We start from the raw sequence: 9,362 nt of genomic DNA on the forward strand, positions 1-9,362 counted from the left end.
TAGACATCGTGGTACAACAAGTATCATGCATATGACAACCCTTAGGTCCTTTATCCCATTCCACTGTTGTATTGACATGTCGAAATTTATCAAGGCCTTTCCATTGTAAAAATGTGTCCTTAATGTTCTCCCATTTCTCTGCTTTTCTAAACTGTCTTTTACAGGGCTTTCATGATCTTTCAGCATGCATTCTAGTTTATCAGTCTCTTGGTTGGTCTGTAGCTCTTCAGTGTCTGTTCTGTTCTCCATCACATGCTCTTAATGTGCAACTTTTCTGAAAGAAAAAAGGTAACACTTTCAAAATCTATAGTATAAGTAATTGAGTAAAAATTAGCATTGGCCTCATGTGTGTCACATCTTAAATATCAATGTTCATGTTTTTCGACATGGCTTAGACAGTCATCTTGGATTTATGGGTCCAGATGCCCCCCAAACACTTTGAATACGACATGAAAAGGTTTGGCATGCCAAAAATAGTGGAATATTTGTCAGTATAGACTATCCACTTCATGTTTTTGTCAATATGGTGCTGGCGGCCATCTTGGATTTTGGAGTCAAGGTGACCCCAAACTCTTTGAATATGATCTTTAATGGTTTTGCATGCCCAAAAATAGTTGAAAACGACACATTGTTGGTTATTATAGTCAATCCACTTCATGATATATCGATTTTCATGTTTTTCAATATGGCGCTGGCGGCCATCTTGGATTTAAGGTTTAGGATGACCCCCAAACACTTTGAATATGACAAAAAAAGATTTGGCATGCCAAAAATAGTGGAAAACGACACATTGTTTGTCAGTATAGCCTATCCACTTCATGGTATATAGATTTTCATGTTTTTGTCAATATGGCGCTGGCGGCCATCTTGGATATAGGGGTCAATGTGACCCCAAACTCTTTGAATATGATCTGAAACGGGTTTTCATGCCAAATACAGTTGAAAACGACACATTGTTTGTTATTATAGCCTATCCATTTCATGATATATCGATTTTCATGTTTTTCAATATAGAACTGGCGGCCATCTTGGATTTAGGGGTCAAGATGACCTCTCAACACTTTGAATTTTATCTTAAAATGTTGGGCATGCCAATGATAGTGGAAAAGGACATATTATTTGTCATTATAGCCTATCCAGAACATGGTATACAAATATTCATGTTTTTCAAAATGTCACCGGCGGCCATTTTGAAAAATGAGCTATAAATAGATTTTCCCGCCATTTTTGGGAGGGACATAGGAGCTATTTTTTCTTAGAATATGTCCGTCTAGTCAAATACACAGAGAAACAAAGGTATGCTATGAATGGTCACGGATCGTAAGAAAATGATTCAACTATGTTGGCAAACAAACAAAAAACAAGCAAATTTTGGGCTCCCATTAGCATACGAGGCAGCCAGATATGTATATATGAATGTATAAACATAACATTTACTGAAAAGTTGTAGCAGCTGTGGCATTATTACTACTATACTGGTTAGGCCTATACAGTTGGGTCTGAAAGTGACTAGACTAAAATTGCCCCAATATGAAAATAACAAACTTGCAGGTAGTTCAGACGATCGCTTGTAAAGTCGCTGTACATTCAAATGTAAACTTGTATGTAGTGCCCGTCTAAACGCACTCGCATGTAGCAACATGCAAGTGACAATTTTACATGTAAGATATCTTAGATGTAGCGAGTAACATTCAAATGTAAGGCCAGTGTGAACAAGACTTGCATGTTAGCTCGCTTGTAAGCATGACCTTGATGACCCAATCCTATTCTGATTGTGCATAATCATAGCATAATTTACCAGTGAAGGTCACTCTTACATGTGAGTTGGCTTACAAGTAAGTCCCGTGTGGACGCACACTCGCTTGTAGCATAATTTAATTGCTGGCTCGCTTGTAACATTCAAATGTAGGCTACCGTCTAAACACACCTTATGATATTAACAACAACTTTGATGAAAGTTAGATTTTTATATCTCACCCACAATTGTCTTTTGTAGCATTATGGCCAAAAGTTAGATTTTAAAGGCCCTAGCTTGATTGCCAGAGGAGCCCTGCCAGAGCAGTTTTTCTGGGTGAATTAGACTTGTTTGGTTACCAAATTAATCAGTGATATCAATATCTCTGAATTTGACAGGTGCTAATTGATGTTTTAATGTTATTGCGTCAATTAGCACCTGTCAAATTCAGAGATAACCTTGTCACTGATTAATTTGATAACCAGGCCGGTTTGGTTCACCCCAGAAGAACTGCTCTGGTGGGGCTTCCTCTTTAAGGTTTACAGCCATTTTGACACCTTTCGCAGTTTATGTAACAAGTTGTGACTATGAGGCCTTTTCTATAACTCCTCTTTCTAGTAACCAATCCCTTACCAGGTTTTTAAGTTAGTTTTGATAAAATAATATGCCTCACTCAACATGACAACTCTAGCATTGTACAAACTACCAAATGTTGTAAATCTATTCAATTGAGGGCTCACTTCCAAAACAACAACAGACTGATACAAATAATATGCATTTCATCTTGTCAAAGCAAAAGTTATTTACTGACACTAGCGCACAGAAGTAGATCGTACATGTAACTAAGGTAGTACGCCCTCTGTTGGTGGACAGAAGTTGGATCGACAAACATTTCTTTGAAGATTGTAAAGAGTTAGGTTGTCAGTAAATAATTTCAATTTTGACAAGATGAAATATATATTATGAATTTCTACTAACCTTAGAATGTACATCTTCAAGAACAAATGATACAATACTGCTGTTCCACTGCAATGCTGCTGTTGTACTATCCCATTCAACTTTACTTGCCGGAAGTGTTCCTGTTGGTTAACTCGATTCACAAAATTCGGTGAATTTCCTGGCAAATTTGAGAACATTTTGAAATACAGCCTGTCTCAAAAAAAATTGTGCAAGTGAAAAGCGCCCTCTTTGACGATTAGAAAATACCGCTGTGACATGATGCTTACATCAACGCCAAGGGCACAGTCTTAGCTCTCAAATACCGCTTGTTCTGTTCAATTTGCTCTTTTTAATCTCGAGATATGTTTAGTTAAGAACAAAAAGGTGAAATCACAATTGTGCCACTTTTACTAGGGAATAGGGCTGTACATGTAAATCAATGATAGCTGATGTTGATGCGTCTAATGCACTCCCCCTTCAGGGCTCGTGCATTAGACGAATCAATACCAGCGCGCGTGCATTATTTTGTCTAATTTCATTCATTTGTCAAATTTCATGACCTTGTCAAAGTTCATTAACCCATAAGTGTGTAATATTTGTTTGTCTTTTAACATGTCTTGAATGTCAAAAAGAACAGTACTTCCATGGTAAAATCATTGACATGCACATTATTTAATTTAACAGCAGAATGTGAAATATTTATTTATCGTTTAATTTGTCGTTAGAGGAAAAAGAGAATCATTATACCTTTATCATGATAAAACATTAAAACAATTTTGTATTGTTGTGTAATTCTCTTGATAAACTTGATGCTATCATTGATTTACATGACTTTATACAGCCCCTTCCCTATAGTAAAAGTGGCACAATTGTGATTTTACCCTTTCGTTGTTAAGTAAGCATATCTCGAGATTAAAACAAGCAAATTGAACAGACTAAATGGCATTTGAGAGCTAAGACTATGCCCTTGACGTCGATGTAAGCATTATGTCACAAAGGTATTTTCTAATTGCCACAGAGGGCGCTTTTTACTTGCACAATTTTTTTTGAGACAGGCTGTATATTCCCATTTTTGCACACAAAACCACAAACCACCAGCCATCCTCATATGAGAAGGCTTAAAATAGGACCCATAATCGGAAACAATGTTAATAACATGATTAAATATTAAAGAAAACTGTCAGTGATGTTGAATCTCACAATGTCTATTTACACCAAATTACGGGCCAAATATGGTCATGATTGTGTCTTTTTTGACATAATATTTTTAAACAGTTTGCCATTCCATTGTTATGTCACATGACCAACCTTAATTTTTTTATTGAAACAAAATAATGAGCCCAAACATATTTCATATGATACAATAATATCATTTAAGACACACCTCATCGTTTCTGCTTTATGCAGTATAATTATGTTTTACAGAAATCTTACTTTTGTACAAGTTTTCTAAGCAAAATCTGAGTAAAATGAGCTGAGGATAAATAACTGACAATGAAACAGAAATCTTTGACAGTAAAACCTTCTACATCTCTATGTGTTTGAATTATTCATTTTGAATTTGTCAGGGGGATGGGGTGGGGCTGATATGTAGTAGTGATGCCCCTTCTTTAATAGCCTACTTATATCAGCACCAACTTTACTGCAGCTATACTATAGAATTGAAACTATGTGGCTTATGTGTCATTTTGGCAGCGACACCTGGGTGAGGGGGGAGCATGGGGGAACATTTCCCAGTCAGAACTCTTGCCCTATACCCCCAGTAAAAAACTAAATATTACAACAATTTCCACTTTTTGTGGCAATTTTGTGCAAAATTTCTGCTCTCCCTGAAATTAAGTTTGTCCCTCATGCATGATGCATGCCCCTCCCCCCATAAAATATTTTGCCGCCACTGAGTTAAGGTTATTATATAAGTCACTGTTTTGACTAGTCTATCTATATACATACTTGCAAAGAACAACAAAAAAAACACACCAACACCCATGTAATATGATAAGTGGTTATCATTATCACACTATTCTGATCAATGATCAATAATAATTATTGCTATAACAATAAATCAACCTTTCGAGTGTGGCCTCAAATAATGTGTAACATCTTGATATGTGTGTATTATTTTGACTAATACACTGCAAGAAACGATGATAACAAGTTTTAAACATCTGTTTATTTCTATACTTAACGTATGAATGTACATTGCATATGAATAACACTATGCACGTTAAACGTGTTGATATCAGTGATATTGATGTGTTGGATTGTTTGTATTTATCACAACTACTTGATAAGTTTTTTTTTGTTTTTTTTTTCAATTGGGGTCCATCGAACACTGGGACAGACAGGGACAATCAGGGGTTAATACCATACTCTTTTTGAAACTGACTGCCAGATTATGTACTGGTATGGCTTCTCTGTACACTGGACCAATTGCTTAACACCCCTCCAAAGGACAGAATACTCTCATGGTTCATTTAACAGACAGGGACAATCAGGGGTTATTACCCTATTCTTTTGGAAACTGACTGTGAGCTACATATGTACTGGTATGGCTTCTCTGTACACTAGACCAATTGCTTAGCATTTCTCTCCAAAGGACATAATTCTCTCATGGTTCATTTACTCAACTCTAAATACACCATGGGGAGAGCGGAAGTCTGAATTTAATCTACAAGTGCCAATTAAATTCTAATTGTTTCCAAGTCAATACCCCGTTCAGTTTCCGCTGCCAGGAATCAAACTCGTGACCTCATGCACCAGAGGAAATAATTCTAAACTCTGAGCCATCCATGTTTTGTCTACATGTTGAAGTTGGAGTGCTATCCATTTCTTGCAATGTACCATAATGTTTTAATTATCACTAGACCCTTCACATTTGATTTTAAGTGTCCTGCCACATGTTCATAAAACAAACGAGGTAACATTTTTATTACCACTTTTTCCCAAATTTTATTATTGGTCAAAATGCAGAATCACAAGCTTACTATTGAATTATTTAAGGATTAAAGTCTGACTTACGTAGACATGCTTCAGCAGGTGAAGTATATGAAGCAAATTCAGATTATGTTGATTCAAAAAATGAGCATGAATTCATGGGGCTTTTTTTGATTAATTTTAATTGTTGAAAAATTAGAATCAGTTAAATTTCAAATGCAGGCAGGGTGACAGGGAAACTCAGAATCAAGTGTATTGACTAATTTTGTTGTCTGTTGTTGTTGCTGTTGTTGTTGTTGTTGTTGTTGTTGTTGTTGTTGTTGTTGTTATTATTATCATTATCATTATTATTATTATTATTATTATTATTATTATTATTATTATTATTATTATTATTATTATTATTATTATTATTATTTATTATTATTATTACTATTATTATTATATTTTCATGTGTTTGAGTTTCAAATTATTCACTCACATTGTAATTTTACATTTATATTAAGACTAAAATGTCAATATTGCAAATGATTTGTTTTCATCGAAATATTTTCACAATATTTAACCACTCAACCACAAACAATTCCTGTTCATCTGCAGACAATGCAATACCACATGGACAGTAGTCCATCCTAGTAATGCAGTCTAGATACTTGTATTCACCACCTGTACACACATATCTATACACATCCTCAGGTTTACCCCAGTTGCTAACAAATAGTTCCCCTTGTTTGCTGCAGCACACATACTTAGGCTGCCATGATTGAATACCAGGAGGAGGCTGAATGATGCTAGCATTGTGACCTGATTGATCCATTACTTGCAAGGTATTGTCAACAAATGATATGATAAGTTTATCATATGGTGTACAGGTTAGCTTGCGTGGAGGTGATGTTGTTTCAAACTTGGATATCAGAGTCCCATCAGGCTGATGGATGGACACAGTCTTGTGACCATCATAACCTAATCCTACTATGATTCTACCTGTTGAATCTACAGCAAATGATTTAGGTCTGGATGGCTCATTGTTGATATCATATGTGCGAGTAGTACTGACTAGGACACCTTGACTGTCATATATGTAGAATTCATTCTTACCATACTCACCAGGTATGATGTATTGGTTGCTGTGAGTAATGGCAATGTCATTGATATTAGAAGAAGAGCCTTCAATTATATGCTTAAAATTACCATTCCAAGACCAAAAATTACTGTTCCTAGAGAACACTGTCACAGGTGCATTGGCGCTGGTCAACACAATGTCCCCACTAGGATGAATGGCAATACCTCTTGGAGACTTGACGTTTGGGGTAGTTTTGATTTGTCCATATTCTTTCCACTTTTTATCAATACTGGGCTGTGTGCTAGGCTGGGTACTTTGCACAAATTGGGACCTTGGAAATAAGCTTGGATCTTGTTTCAATCCTGTTGCTGTATTAACTGGAGCATTTGCTGTAAAGGCTGACAAGGGTTTTATTGCTGATGACTGTGAGGATTTTACTGTAAATCCTGTTGGTGGGGATTTGGCTGCTGCTGATGATGGCAAATGTTTTGCTGTTGCTGATGGTAAGGGCTTTGCTGCTGTTGCTGGTTTGGGCTTTGCTTCTGCTGGTTTCACCAATAAGTTGCTGGTTTGATGGCTAACTTGAGTGTGTTGGGTAGGCGCTACAGTGATATGCAACTTATCACATAGCAACTGCTCCAAAGAAAACAAATCCATGGAAGTAGGTTGAGGGGACTCTAGTTTGATCTCACCAAGATTGCTATCTGCTGGAGTGGGTTGCGCTTCAGTAAGTTGTTGTAGTGATGATGACAATGATGGGTAGAGGGAGATGATATCAGAATCAGAACCAGACTCGATCACATTGCTTGCTAGTTCATTTGAACTTCTTAGGCTAGCTAGATCAACCTGGAGCTTTTCCTCAATCTGTTCAACTGTTTTCACATTTTCCTCTTTCTTACTGTAGGCATATTGCTTGTATACTCTAACCAGATTGTCCACTTTCTGCATATGTTCATTTCTTGCTTCATCTACGGCCTGTATCTTTGCATCTGTATCTTGGTCAAGATTCTGCTTTACCTGCTGTGTTTGTTGGATTGCAGTTGTGTATTTCTCTTCTACATTTCCAACTATTCTGGTAAGATTTCCCAAGGAACTGCTCAGTCGTCTTGATGCTTCCTTCAGCCGGATGAATGAATGACCTCTATGACTGGGATCAAGAGCAGAACAATCTGAGCAGGTAGCACAACCACAATTCTCACAGAAATATTTCAGCTTTTTACCATGCTTGTCACAGAGGTTATTGGTAGATTTCTTCTGTGGTATGAGAATAAGGAAAATTAGAGAATAAACGATAGGAATTTTATTTTGCCTATCCTTCATCGTGTGATAGATTTGACAGGCAGGTCCAATATTTTGAGTAGTGGATGCCGGGCAGCTGGTATCCACTACGATAAAAATATTGGACCTGCCTGTCGCCTATCATAGGTAGAGGATAGGCAAAATAAAAATTCCTATCGCTTATTCTCATTCTTAGTCAGTTAAATATTATTTTAATAACTGTAAACACATTTTTTAAGCAAAAACTAAGTTACCGTCATAAAAACTCCCCTCATTATAAAATGAACAAAACTTGTTTACAACTTCACGTATTCTGTTGCGCGTATTGCCAGCACGTTCGCGTATTCCGCACTAGTCCACGCATCCAGCGCGATACATACGCCAAGACCTCTACTTCGCGTGTTACGCATTATCAAGACGCATGATGACGTAATCGCTTCACGGCCTGATAGACAGCACCAAATCATGCGATTGTCCAATCAGAAATGTGTCTACGAACTAGACCACTACCACTGACTAAGAATGAAGAATAAGGATATGAATGAATAAGAAGACATGATGATGAAGAAGAAGATAATAACATTAATGTTATAAAGGTAAATGTTTCTTGATAAGATTTTTCTTAGAAATGTTGTATCACTGGGATTGAACATGTTGAATCTTGCATCTTTCTTTCATAGAAAAGTTGATGTTTAATCTTGGACCTGTCTTGTATATTCTTAAATACTAAAATGTTCCACATCCAATCCTGATATTTTGTCCCGTCTCTTACCAAACAACCTAACATTTTAACTTTTTCTTGAATGAATTTGTAGTTATAAAATGCTTGTTCAAACATTGTTGTTATGGTTGTGTAAAAGTTTACACAATTCAATTTGTGCAAATTTATACTCAATCACCATTTACTATATGAACCTAGCAATGTTGGAATTTATTTAAAAGGCACCCCATGAACGTGTGCCAAAAATTGCTTGCCCCCCTTCTTTTAGCTTGGCAAAAATTACTTGCCCCTCCCCTTTTAACTTGCCAACAAATTCTTGCCCCTCCCCCAATTGTACTCATAATTAATAAGGTGTACAACCCTGTAATTGTAAACAACTAATTCAATACAATTTACGAAACTAGTCGTATAAATGGTTTACGGTTTTACACAATTACAGTTGTGCATCAGGATTTGAAAGGACCCATGGTTTATTTTTACTTGGTAGCTTTGGTCTGGGGAGACACAATTTTTTTGAATTAAAAGATGCTGTGGGGAAGCGAGTATCAAAGCATGCAACAATGGAAAATGTGCACATAAATCTTACACTATACATTTACAGGTCTTTGCAACCAGGGCAGAAGTAAAGAGAGCAAGTGCATAGAAAACCTAAATTTTGACCCCTTATTTGTCACCATTGAGGAGTAACGTCA

The sequence above is a fragment of the Amphiura filiformis genome, chromosome 14, assembly GCF_039555335.1.
Source record: "Amphiura filiformis chromosome 14, Afil_fr2py, whole genome shotgun sequence".
Lineage (NCBI taxonomy): Eukaryota > Metazoa > Echinodermata > Ophiuroidea > Amphilepidida > Amphiuridae > Amphiura > Amphiura filiformis.